The sequence below is a fragment of the Strix uralensis genome, chromosome 14 (genome assembly GCF_047716275.1).
Source record: "Strix uralensis isolate ZFMK-TIS-50842 chromosome 14, bStrUra1, whole genome shotgun sequence".
In the NCBI taxonomy this organism is placed as follows: Eukaryota; Metazoa; Chordata; class Aves; order Strigiformes; family Strigidae; genus Strix; species Strix uralensis.
In genome coordinates this window covers 7,911,232-7,923,481 of record NC_133985.1, presented here as the reverse complement: position 1 = coordinate 7,923,481, position 12,250 = coordinate 7,911,232, and the positions used below count along the sequence as shown (strand labels likewise).

The 12,250-nt window shown below is 35.0% G+C and overlaps 1 protein-coding gene across 4 annotated transcripts in view; it reads left to right on the top strand.

Moving 5' to 3' along the window:
* The window catches only part of TENM2 (teneurin transmembrane protein 2), a 741,247-nt gene that overhangs the window by 203,126 nt on the left and 525,871 nt on the right, over positions 1-12,250 (top strand). The gene's annotated exons all lie outside the window — the stretch shown is intronic.

Genomic DNA, 12,250 nt, shown 5'->3' with positions numbered 1-12,250 from the left:
GTTTTACTCTCAGGTATTTACTTGTCTCAATAAATCATAAGTCTGTGTGTTGAAACCATTACTGAACATTGCTTCATAGGAACAGCGTTTAATCATCTGGTTAACTTGACCAAATAGCCTGATTAAATTGTCACTCGGTCAACAATTAGATATGGTTTTTAAAATCAATTGCTTGGTTTAGTTTCAGTTGAAGAATCAGATATGGTTTATGTCAAGCAAGATATTAGCAGTTTTGAGGCATAAGTCTATAGCCTTTTGTGCCCCTCTCAATGGAAGGTAAATTATCTAGTAGATCTTTAATTGCTGAAATGCTACTATTTTATGTATGTCCTTGTTAATGGCATATGATAGTTCTCTACTACACATTTCTAATATTGTGACTCAGGAAATTCTAAGTTATCACACTTCTCTGTGGAGATCATTCAATGAAAGGTCATTTTTTTATACTTGCTATCATGTCATGCAACTTGTTTAAAGCATTCTGTGAGCAGTCAGTGTCTTCACCTTTAAATCAAAATATCTATTAATTAGCATCGCTAATTAAACCCTTGTCTAATCCCGTGTTTCTCTCACATTTGTGTACAGACATTTGGAAGTGTTTGCATTGTGCTTGGTCTATCAAACATGCAGTTCTGTTTTCTGAGGTAATCTCTGTTCTTGTAGGGTCTTTCTTTGCTTATAGGTATTTACCTAGAGATAATGCATCAAACTGCAATGAGATCATAAGAGCTAGTGGAGCCATTTTCACTGTGGTTTGTTCAGCCTTTGTGTACAGGAGTCATCTAAATATTACTTTTCCCTATCTGAATGATTGATGCTTCAGCTCAAGTGCCTCATTTTAGTTTCCAGGTCATTATTCGGCATTTCATGAGGGTGTTCTTTTTCTCTTGATTACTGATTTGACAACTGTTCATCCTCCTCCTGCTCTTAATGTGTTCTTATCTGCCCTCTTTATGAAGGGGAGTGCAAATTGTTGGTAACTGAATTGAAACACTCAGATTATTTTTTTTTTATTTTTTTTCGCCCTGCTAGTCTGTGTTGTTATGTCTAGATGAATAAAGTTTATTTTAGAGAGCCAAAGTAAGTTTTTTGTTAAATGGTATAAGCAGTGACTCCTTATTTTATTGCTTTTGTTAAGTTTAGAAAGCAAAATGGTGATTCTTCATATTTGAAAGCTCAATATCTTTTGGATTGTACAGTTCCTCTACTAATATGAAATTTGAGATAATGTGGGAAGTAGATCTAGATTAAGACTTGGTACATGTTCTCAATTTCTACATTAATATCATATGCATAAAAATGTGGTTTATATAGTAGGAAATACTGTTCATTATATCTTATGCATGCTGTTTCCAGCTGCAGACATCTAGGAATTTATACATGTAAATTTATTCTAAATTTGAGTGGGTGTTTTGATGGGATTAAATTCTGTAGGAAATAAACATGCTTAAAATAAATAGTCTTTAGAGAATTTTTTATTCTTCTATTATAAAAAACTTGACATATTTTTTAAGCAATTGTAGATATTTTCCTCAATATTTTGTCTCTTCTGTTAGTAAAGCTATATGCATTTGACTTATTGAAAAGTATCTGGTTTAACCATGGCCCTGGAACTGCCCAAAGCAGTTGTCTTTAGCTGCTGCCTGATCATATGTTGCTCGGTTTTGAAAATCTGTTAAGCGTAAGACCAAGTTGTACTACTTCCATTTTTGTTTATGATGATTCAGCAGTGAAATCTAATAACAAAAACTATATTCAGAGCTCAGAAGCCTGAAACAGATCTTCTTGGTTTACTTTAGTATTTTATTGTCCTTCTGTTCTGACTTGTTTGTGTTATTCTTCATGAAAAAGCAGATCTCTCTAAGCTAGTGTGAATAAAGCATTTGATAGGAAAATTGAATGTCGGTGGAAGTTTAGCTCTGAGAATAAATACAACTTAAAAACTGTGTCATCGTTTGCACGTTTTGAAGTAAGCTTTTTGTGCTAATCATTGACAAATGCACCTACCAAAGAGAGTTCGTTTGTCATAGATGCTACTTTCTGGTGCGGTATTTGGAAGTTTTGGTATAAAGGCATGAAGGATGACATGACTATATATTACCTGAAGCACCTTTGTCTGACATTAATTCTACTGTGCTTTTCCCAAGATGTTTCACTGTAATTTTTCAAAGTAATTTTTAAAGTAATTCTAAGTATTTTTTCTAAATAATTTTTTAAACCTGGTTATCTGTAATTTTTCAAAACAATAAAATTCCCCTTTTAAAGACTGTCTTTAACATATGAGTATTAATATTTGTAGAAATTAATTCAGAAGAGGTTTAGTATTTTTGTGTCAAACTTATTTTCTGATCATCTTCAAAATAAGTGTTAAGATTCTTGACTAAAATGGCAGGTCCAATGCATGCTTGAGGTATTAATTTGTCTTAGATTTTCCCTAGTACAGATAGAAATGTATTTGTAATTCAGTACCTGCACTGGATATTCATTAGTCAATTGATCTGAAGTATTAATACAGTCTTTCAGTGGATCTGAGAGAGCATTCAAATGTTACAAGATTTATTTAAAGTTGAGGAGTCCTTTCTGAATCCTGTATTTTGAGATGAATAGAAACTTTCATACTTCCTGCTAGGATATGTCAAAAGCTTGACAATAGTTCTGACACCTCTGAATATTTAGAATATTTTACAATCTTCTGGTAATATGCGGGTTTCTCTATATGCCATGTATTTTCCACCAAAGAGAACCAATTATCAAACTTTAACCTTTTTTTTTTTGAAAAAGAAGAGAAAATACCTTCTTTCTGACTTCATCTGCTGACACAACATGGTGAAGATAGATGTCCTTTAAGGCAAAAAATGAGAATTTTGTAAAACCTTTCTTTAAAGAGCTTGCTTTGAAAGGCAACTTTTCTTCAGGTATACTTTGTAATCAAATTGTGCTTAAAAGAACACTCTACTGAGTTAAGAGTTTTAAACTGGGTTTCAAAGAGGTGATTGCACACCTTACTGTTCCTGAGTTCCTCACCTGGCGTTCATAGATCATGGATTTTGTGTTTCTGCCTGAACCAAATGCTAGGCTTCAGCTGCTGCAAAATTTATTAGCCAATAGTTACACTGAATTGACTGCTTTCTCATTCTCAGGTTAGATCTAGTTTAGCAGTAAATCTCTGCTGTGAAATGTTAGAACAAGAAGAGTATATGATTGAAGTTATTAAAAATAAGTCTAAAAAACACCATCATATTAAACTGGACCCAACAGTCTTCTGAAATATTTCGAATTTTTTTTACCACAGTTGAATTGCTTTGTATATGTACAAAGCATCTCTTTTATATGGTGAGATAATTTCAGTAAGGAACAACAGCCAATACCTTTTTGTATGTCAGCTCAAGTTCCATTTTTTATTCTTTTATACTTACAAATGTGTGCTTTTTGTATCCTGTGCAACACCATAGGTATGTTAATGGGAGTTAGAGAAAAGTAGTGACAATGATTATAAAAAATCCCTTATAATGTCCCTTAGGATTGTCCAGTATTTTTATTAACATCAAATAGAAAATTCAGTTATTGCAGTAGAATTCTCAGAGAGGGGCACTTGGGAAGTGTAATGCACCCCTTTTTCTTTCACGTGAAGTTGTTTTACTATGCCATACTCATCTCTTGGGTATTTCATACTGCGCCTTTTCTTCATATACATTGAATAGGTTTCTGCAAGAAAACAGAAAAATATCAATTAAAAAAACCAACAACCCACAACCCCAAAGAGACCCAAACCAGTCTGATGAATCTACTTTTTTCTTTTTTTTTTACAGCCCACTCTAGGGCAGCTCTGATTGCTGAGAAAAACTAATGTTGTTTTCTCTTCTTGTTCTTCTTCACATCATAAATCTGTCACCAGATGATTTACTGGGACACATTCAAAGAACCACACTGCAGTAAGAACATTTCATGAGAGTGATTAAGCTTGTTCAGATTTCAAGTTATTGTGGTCAGGTGTTTTGTATTCAGCAACAACTGAAATGTGCTGTATAGAGGGGATAGTTGCTGTTACAGGTTCTCAGGTTAACTAGACTTTGCTCACTGCTTGTATTCCCAGTAACACCAAGATGAGATTTTGGTCATACACGAGTCATACTCAACTGTTAGGCTCAAATTAGTGTATCCCTTCCAAATCCAACTGAGTTTTACTAATTTTAGTTTTAATATTTCTTTTTAGAACCTGTGACCTTTTGAAAATTAAATGTTAGATATACAAATTTGTACTAAAGACGTTAAAGAAAACTTCTTCTTATATTCTGGTTAGAGTGGGACCACATTGTTAGTTTGCCTTTGTCATGTTACGTTTTTAGTGCCATTCTGCAATGTCTTGCTTCTCCGTATATCCATGCATTTACGTAATCAAACAAAATCAGAGGCAGATGCAGGTGGCAGAAGCTTAAGGAGGAATCCCTTAACATGGAATCAGATGTAGGGTAGCTCATGTGGGAATAAAGGCCTCAGGGCAAATTTCCTGTTATAACCAGTACACACATGTAACTCGCATTGCTGTTGAATCAAGGTTTACTTTGGTTTTAATGGTTACCTAAGAGATACGCGATCCCAGCGTAAAATATTTATTAAGGTGAGACAACTGCATTCAATTTCTCTTCTCTAGAAAGCACAGCATTAGTGAGAAATAAGAATTTATATTTTAATATGTATACCTTATTTAATAAAGCAAATATGTTGAAAAAAACCTCCCTCCCCTAACTTCTCCCTCCCCAAATCATAAAAGACTATGTGGTTCTTATTGTTAAGTGATTTAAAAACATGAAAGCACCTTTCATCTGCGCTTTCATCTGTGCTGATATCATTAATAATGGAGCTATGTAGGAGCATTACTAGACTAGCAAATAAATAAAAGTACACACCTTTATAGCACCCTTCCCCAAATATGCTTTTAGGAAAGGAAAATGTAAGTCTAATCCAAAATCCAACATGCCTCCTCTCCTTTATACTCTAGCATCAGTCAAGTGGCCTTTTGAGCTGTAATATTAAGATCTGCTGATAAATAGGAGTTAAACTAAAACTTTGTGTATATTAGATCTGAGTCACAACAACATAAAATCAGAAGGAAATCTCTTTAGAAGTGGCTTTTCAGGGAAACATCATGAAATAGACTCTCAGTCTTCGGGGTACTTCCACGTACGTATGTATAAATTGTTTTCTCTTGCTCTTTTGTGGGTTGGTTTTTGGTTTTGTTTCCTTTGGAGCAGCAAGCTCCCTGATTTGTAAATGGTAGTTTAAATCAGTTGTTCTGATAATCTCTTACTTCCCTTTTCTTCCCCTTCCATCTACCTTTCTTGGTGTTTCACCATTTTATATCTTCATACATTGTGACTTAATTTTCTGGGTGTGGTTGATTGCTCAGACATGCTGGAACTAAACTATTGAGAAGTCTGACTGTCTAACACGGACTTGTTGGATGAAGGTGTAACTCTTGCTCTCTTACCTGTCTGACTAGTTGAGTAGGCTTCTCGATAGCATCTTAGCCACTGGGAGTCCTCTCCTGAGAGAGCGGATACTGAATGACAGGAGAGGTATGCCAGCCCAGCAATTCAGAGGTGACCGTTGTAGCATGTTGAAGTATTTAAAATGTCATTGCTGTGGAAAGAATGTAATCAACTAGCAAGCTAAATACACAATGTAATCAATTAAAGTGTTACTGGGAGTCTTGTTCTAGATGAACATAATGAAGATGAAGTTGGAGTTGAATAAAATACTGTCTTCTGAAACTTTATACAGAGAAGCTATGATGCTGACAGAAGACTCCAGTATTAATTAATATGACCAGTGCTGAAAAACATAGTACTGTTCTAATATTAATATGTATTTGTAGAATAAACAACAAACAGCTAGGCATAATATGAGAATACTGTGTACATACATAGTTTCCCTCAGGGAATAATTTTTTTTATTCTTGGCAGTTTCTCTCTAGTGATCATTATTAAGACTCAGCATTTGTTTACAGTTTAAATTAGAGAATCAGAATGCAGGGTTTTCCAGTGCAAATATATAGGTATGTATAGACTTACGCTCATTTTTTTTTTTTTTAAACAGTTATTTAGCTTTCAAAAGTAGCTTCTGTGTTTTTTACTGCTGTTGTACTGGACTCCTCATTAATTGATGATTAAGTTAAACTAGGTTCTATTTTTTTAACCATTTACAAAGTTACATGAACATTGTTGTTGTGGTTTGAACCCAGCTGGCAGCCAAACCCTACACAGCCACTCACTCACCTTCTCACCACCTGGGGGGGTGGTAGTCAATTGGAGGGGTAAAGGGAGACTCATAAGTTGAGATAAAAACAGTTTAATAATTGTAATAAACTAAAACAATAACAGTAATAGAAAGTACAAACAGGTAATGCACAATGCAATTGCTCACCACCCGCTGACCAATACCCAGCCTGTTCCTGACTAACAATCCTGAAATACCAAGACCCCGCAATCACAATCCTGGAAGCAAGAGAGATCCTCCTTCGTCCTGGCTGACCCTCCTCTATATACTGAGCATGACGTTCCATGACAGGGAATATTCCATTGGCTAATTTGGGTCCAGTGCTTCAGCTGTGCCCCCTGCCAGCTTCCTGTGCACCCGCACATGGGCAGGACATGGGGAGTTGAAGAGTACTCGATCTCTTAGCAGTAAGTGAAAACATCAGTGTATTATCAGCATACGTATCATATCAAATCCCAAACTGAATCCAAAACACAGCACTATTCTGGCTACTAAGAAGAATAATTAACTCTATCCCAGCCAAAACCAGGACAATTATGTAAAGCAGATATAAAAGGATGTAGACATTATCAACTCAGGTAGTTAGCACACACTGTGAATAAAAGAAGTTTTTAAAAAGACTTAGGTCTACTCTAGAATAGGCTTAGTCACCATTTTAATGCAAATACCTTTTCAAAGACACTTCAGAATTAATAGGAATTATACTTCCTATACTTTATAGTTACAAATTTGTATCAAGCAAAAAGATCTTGTGCTTCGAAATACAGGAGTAGTGTTTGCTCCCCTTACAATGCTAAGGGCCTAGCTGAATGTTGAAGAAAACCTATTCTTTGTATACTTTTTTTTTATTCCTCATCCCTTTGCTTGGCTATGTAATAGAAGTCTAAGGCTTTGGATATTGAAAATAATAATTTTTGATCCTATAAATCCTCCTCTATTTTCTCATACACACACATGCACACACTCCTCTAAGAAGTCTGTAATATTTAGGTACATCCATGTGGATGCTCTTTCTCATATTAAAATCCATTGTAAAGGGGAATGATGTACTCCAAGGAGATGAAATAATATTTTTCTTTTTAAAATAAGATACTCTAAATTAAAATACTTATTTCTTGATTAATCCTACTAACAAAAATGGCTAACTTCTGCAAATAATCCACGTTCTCTGGGTTCTTGTCTTCAGAAGGATCTACAGTTTACCATAGATATTTTTTAGGGTGTATTTTCCAGAAAGAAGAGTTTGGAAGGGAGGCTGATTACTTCTGAGTGTTCTCAAACTGATGAAGAGACTCGGATGCTTTTCTAATACACCTATTACCATTAATATCTCAGATTTAAAAGGCTTTTACGCTTGATCTGGGTTTGAATGGGCATCTTTGTCCCTGCATCCTAGGCATGTGCCAGAAAATTAGTCTTTAGAAGTCATGTAGTCCAGAATTTACAGTAGTAAATATTGTCTTGTTTCTGCTGTGAACTCGGGAACCCCTCTAAAGCTTGTTTTCTGGTAAAGAGAAATTAGGCCATTTGCGTCTCCTCCTCCTTTCTCATAATACAGGAAGAGTTTTGGATTATGCATTGTTGAACTGTCCGATACCAGATGTTTTTAAGGTCCTCATCTTCAGGAAAATAAGGAAAGGATTAGACATTTGTATATTTTTGGAGTGTGTGGAAGATGGCTTAAGCACCAGAGTGTATGGACTGCTCCAATGGACAAGTCAGTTTTCAGCTCAGATGCATTGGGAAGAGGTTTTAGGTGTTTATTCTGTTTATTCTGTAATTCTCTTTTACACCTTATTTTTTTCCCCATGTTCTTTTGAAATATCTTACTATCGTTGGGGACTAAATTCTAGACTCAGTGGACAACTGGTTGGTCTGTGGTGATTACTATGTTTGTATTTGTTATCTTGTCCCTGTTTGTTCTTCTAATATCTCAAATGGATTATATGATTTTTAGAAGCTTTTCAAATACTGTAACTGGACCCAAATATACATAGTTTACTTAGTAAGAAAAACATAAGGAAACTTTCAACAAACAAAAACACCACCCAAAACTCATTTTCTTCCTTAGAGAACCATGGATGCTTTGGAGTTGAGTCAAAGTGCTGATGACAAATTCACTTAAAGCCTATAAATGGGAATAAAAATTAGTAGAAAAGAAAACTAAAACAAGTATAATTGGGTAAGCAGGGCTCCGCATTTTTATTTGTTCTTTTTGCTTTATATTATTTGTCTCAGGATTCAGAGTTTAAGGTCAGAAGGCCTACCAGTTATCTTGTTTGACCTGCTATGCAGTTGCTCATTAACTTTCATCAGATTGTTTCTACATTGATCCCAGTAATCTGTCCTTGAATGAAGCACATTCTGGAGTCTTGAAAACATCAATAGACAGAAAATCCATCATTTCCACTGGCAGGCAGCATCTGTGGGAAGTCACCCTCCATGTTAAAAGCAGATACCAGCCTCTCTTTGGATTTTGGAAACTGGCTTCACTTGCTAGCCATTAGGTGTGGTGATGCCCTTTTCTGTTTTATTGGAACAGCCATAATACCCAGTGATTTTTCTTTACAGATTCAATTAGATCCTGCAGTTAAGCCAGTCATCTTTTCTGTGAGCTCTATCTGTCTAGGTAGAGCTCTTCAGGCATCTGCCTGTATAGTATCATCTTCTGTCACGAATGCAGATCTGTTGCTCATTTCTAAACCCTTTCCCAACTTTCAGGTTTTTTTCTAAAGGAAGCAAAATGTACCATAGCAATGCCATATATGCCTCAGTGACATGGATAAAGACATGTTGAAGAGACAGTGACATGTATAAAGATAGTCCTTTCATACTACTTTCATGTTTGTAAACCCAAACTTCAAATTAGCTTTTTCTGGTAGCAGTCAGTTCTTGTTGAGCTGCTGGTCCTTCAGGGTTCCTAAATTTTTTCAGAGTCTAGATAGCTGACTAGACAAAATAACATGCAGATATTTTTATATATTGCTATTTTTTTATATGAGTGCTTAGCTGGAAGTGTCTTACAGTGAATGCAAAAGTACATGTCTGTGAATGTAGACCATATTGGAAACAGAGATTTACTGTCCCAAAGTGTAATGCTTACTCAGCCATCTGATGAGATTTGAGCACTAAACAGTTTGAGAGGGATGCATAAAGCTGTTTTATTACAAGATGCTGTTATGAATTGTAGCAGCTTTCCTTATGGTATACTGCTGTTGCCAAACAAGTTGCATGAATGTAAGCAGTTTTATTTGTAATTACTTGCTTACATTTCCTTAGAATATTTGGGTTATAGCTGTTTGTGATTCCTACTTCTGCGCTGGTGGCAATCCCTACATCCTGTTTAATTCAGAATGAAAAGATATCTTTTAAAACTGTTTGGAGAAGAGCCTCTCTGAGGAATGCTGTTTCTTATACATGATATAGATGGGGCTCAGATGTTTGTGTGTGTGTGATATAACCTTGTTAAAATGGATATAGAAAGCTTATACAGGAAAACTCAAAAAAACCTGGTTCTCTGTTTCTTCTTAATGCAGTGAAAAGTAAAGTAAGAGGTTTCATTTTGGTTGGTTCTGAGCAAGTGCAGAAAATGGAGAGAGGAATTATACGCCTAAAGAAATGTTATGGAAAACACAGTAGTTAAGAACTAGGCTCTTTTCTAAACTTTGGTCAAAAACTGGATGTTACAAACTGAATTTGACACTTGAAAATGTTCTTGACATAACACTATAAGCAGTGCCTGTGGTCTTGCTTATGATTCTGTTCTCTGAGCTCTGTGTAACTACCATCATGTTCAATGATGCTAGTTAGCTCTGCTTTCCTTACAACAATCTAATGTTTTCACAATCACTACTTTCACAAAGTAAGATACTTGCTTGAAGTAGATTACAAAGAGAAGAACGGTTTGATCATCAGTACCGAAATATCTCTTCAATACAGTTTGTCCAGTGTAATTTTGAAAGTCAACCCTTGGTCTTCTGTTGGTTACCATCTAAGATGCTTCTTCAACTTAATAAAAGCTTGCTTGGAAGATCTTGGCAATATCCATCCTGTTCTATTTCTTGCATTGCTTCCTTTATCGAAGTTATCAGCCCAGGTATGCCTTGCCACTCACAGTATTGTAAACATCTTTTAGCTGCATGTCTATCACTGTCATATTCCTTCTTTCCTTATCAGCTCATTTATACAGTCTTAAGTTCTGAATCTTGGTAGTTGCTGTCACTGTGTTTCTTCTCTTAGCATATCTTTTCAATGTATTCATATGTGACCTAAACTTCATGGAAAGTTTCACATTTGTTGGGATTACACAAAGAGCTAGAGCTGAGCTTTTTGGTTCAGCAGTTCCACCAGCTCTTGTAGCATGTAAAGAAATGGCTAACGTTCAGAAAATTTAAACAAATAGCCAGCATCAGTAGTATTTTTTCCAGTATTCTATGTGAAGAAGGTAGAACAGCATTGGGTCAGTTTTTACCTAGAAATTAGCAAGCTGTGTGCCGACTGCTGGCTAAAAACAAGTTTAAATTTTGATTATACGAAATGGTAAGTTCTCAGTTGAAGGATGACTCAGTTCCATACAGCTTTGTTTTCTCAAATACATTAATCAATTCAGTTTGTATAAGTATTGAAGTAAAAATTATCAGTATTTTAGGTTTTGCTACTTAAGCCAGAGGCAATGTTAAGTCTGATAATTTAAAAGGAAAAAAAAAAAGAGACCATCATGTAGAATAAATTGTATAAATTTCATTCCCTCAGCAAATGGCCCATTCTGTGGTAACTGGTCTAGCACAGTATTCCAGCTTTTTTAAATTACTTCCAGTAGAATATTGTGTTTTAAAGATGGTAGTTTAAGGTGACATATTAAATATTCTAAATACAATATTAATATTTCAAATTATGAAGTTAGAGGATCAAAACCCCCATAACTAATATTCTGTTCAATTTCATAGTGATATCCTGTTGTCTCCTGGAATTTTTCTATCCCTAAAATAGGCATCTGAACAGTACTGAAGCAAATGGTGCTTAATCTCTGTGGGAAAGTATATACCTTCAATGAAAGTTAATCACAATATGCAAAAAGTTTACTACACAAAAACTGATAATCTGGACATCTTCCTTAAGTAATCTTAACAGAGTTGGAGAGGTGGGGAGGGTACTATTAGTCAGATAGTTTCTTGTTTTGGAGGTTTGGGTTTTAGTTTCTAATGAGTCTGCTAAATTTGATGCAGTTGTATTTTGGCACTAATTTTAAAATCATGACAGTGAACAAAATTTTGTGTATGGATAGACGACTAAGTGTATGTGCTTCTATTAAGTTTTTTTCTAAATTCTTGCAAACACAAAAATAAAACTCATAAAACTAATATCTGCTTCAAGCAGTGAATTTATAAAGTAGATTATTAATAATATGGGGAATGATATATCACAGCTGTAATGCCGTGTCTTCCAAAGCTAATGAACAGTTAAAATTTTCATAATGAAACACTAAAATAAGGTAAAGTGGTTTATAAGACAGCCTACAGATCTAGCAGTAGTCTCATTAGAAGAAAGAACATGAAATTTGAGCGACTTGAAAATACATATTATCTAGTATTAATAGAGGACTAAAATCCTGTACTTGTATTTAGGATTGTTTGAATGTGGACGATTCAACCAGAACACAGCACAGAAAAATGAAATGTTATTTGCTCTCTGAAATCATTGTGTACACAACAGATTGTGGTTTTAGATACCTTCAGTACTTCAGTTATGTGATTCTCTCTTGTTGACTCAGTGCAACAATCTCTCATCTGTGTTTGCCCAGTTCTTTACCATTTCTTAAGTAAAATGAACCTTTGTGCTTATTTTTAGTATTATCAAACTGTAATGAAGCTTTTGTTACTGTGCATTGGCTATTCTGGGGTAATTGCAACAAAGCAACACAGATGAGGTTCTGGCTTAATATATTAAGGTCTTTTCGAAAAAGCCCACTGCCCAC